Source organism: Euprymna scolopes, chromosome 9 (genome assembly GCF_053919585.1).
Source record: "Euprymna scolopes isolate OS-2025 chromosome 9, ASM5391958v1, whole genome shotgun sequence".
NCBI classification, from domain to species: Eukaryota; Metazoa; Mollusca; class Cephalopoda; order Sepiida; family Sepiolidae; genus Euprymna; species Euprymna scolopes.
The window spans coordinates 123,958,291-123,959,582 of NC_136490.1; the positions used below are offsets into that span (position 1 = coordinate 123,958,291).

General features: G+C 33.6%; 1 pseudogene; it reads right to left on the reverse strand.

Annotated features, from left to right (window-relative positions):
- Positions 1-743: 743 nt before the first annotated feature.
- LOC145285043 (5S ribosomal RNA) lies at positions 744-860 on the reverse strand (annotated as a pseudogene).
- Positions 861-1,292: the final 432 nt, after the last annotated feature.

A 1,292-nucleotide genomic window follows, 5' to 3' on the forward strand; every position in this document is an offset into this window, starting at 1 on the left:
TTTTATTATATACAAGATAAGTATTAAATTAATGGATTTAGTAATTACTGGCTAAACTCTCTAATTCACTCATCCGAGTATAAATTAATTTATTAAACACCAAGTACGTACAGTGTTAAAAATTATTTCTAATCTATATATGTATGTGTGTTGATCTTTGTATATTTAACCACTAACTTTTAAACTACTGGTCACATAGCACTAAAATTAGCGGACAATTGTAATCGTACACCATGGATGGGTTATAATGAGTAAAATCATTGGTTGGATGGATGAATAACGCGTACAGAAGTCGGCAAGTTGAAATGAAAATTTTTCTTTTCAACTTGCCGACATATTTCTATTACTTTTGCACACGCGCAAATTCATTCATAAGTTGAAGTGGTTTAATTTTATATCATTCTTCTCTATATGCTGATAGCATAAACAATAGCGAACGTGGCTAGAGTGCTAAATAAGGGAATGTGGTTGGAGTGCTAAATATTTTAGTTTCGATTGTGGTTGATGGCAACCAAGTCATTTTATTTTAAACTTTTGACATCAGTATTTTATATATTAAAAAAAAGGCCCCTTCAGTCTTTGACCGCCCATGGATTACCACCATAGGGGTACTTGCACATGAAATTTTTGTGGCAAGAGTTGCACAATCTCCAACCACATTTCTCCTGAGTTGATATTGTTAAACACCAGTGATAAGTGTAAGTTCAAGACGACTGGAAACAAATGCTGAGATAAGCGGAGAGCACATACAGCGCCTATAATTCCCAAAAGGTCACCTATCTGGTACAAACCAGGCTCAACGTTGCTTAACTTCAGTGATCTGACGAGAACTGGTGTGTCAACGCGATTATGCCGTATATGGTTTATATTAAAAAGGGAATAGACTCTATACTAATAAATACGAAATTTGCATGAATCAAAATATATTTAAACGTATTTTACAACGGGCAATTTACTCTTCACTGTAAACTGTGTATGTAAATATTTAATAGACGGTGATATGTGTTTGTAAATGTTAATGTTATCCCTGTATTAAAACAATCGAAGTGTTCATGGATATCTATGGTATTAACACTTAAGTGTTTTAGGATACTTTCTGTCTGTGCGTGTGTATGTATGTATAAGCGATAAGAAATGTGTGTGCAAATATGCGGATGTATTATCATTAGGGCTATGACAACAACATATTCTGTTTGTTGTTTTGACTCTCGAGTATATATATCCGACACAGTTAATTAACAGAGAACCGCATCACTCTTTCTAAAAGCATATAAGATATCAACGGATACACA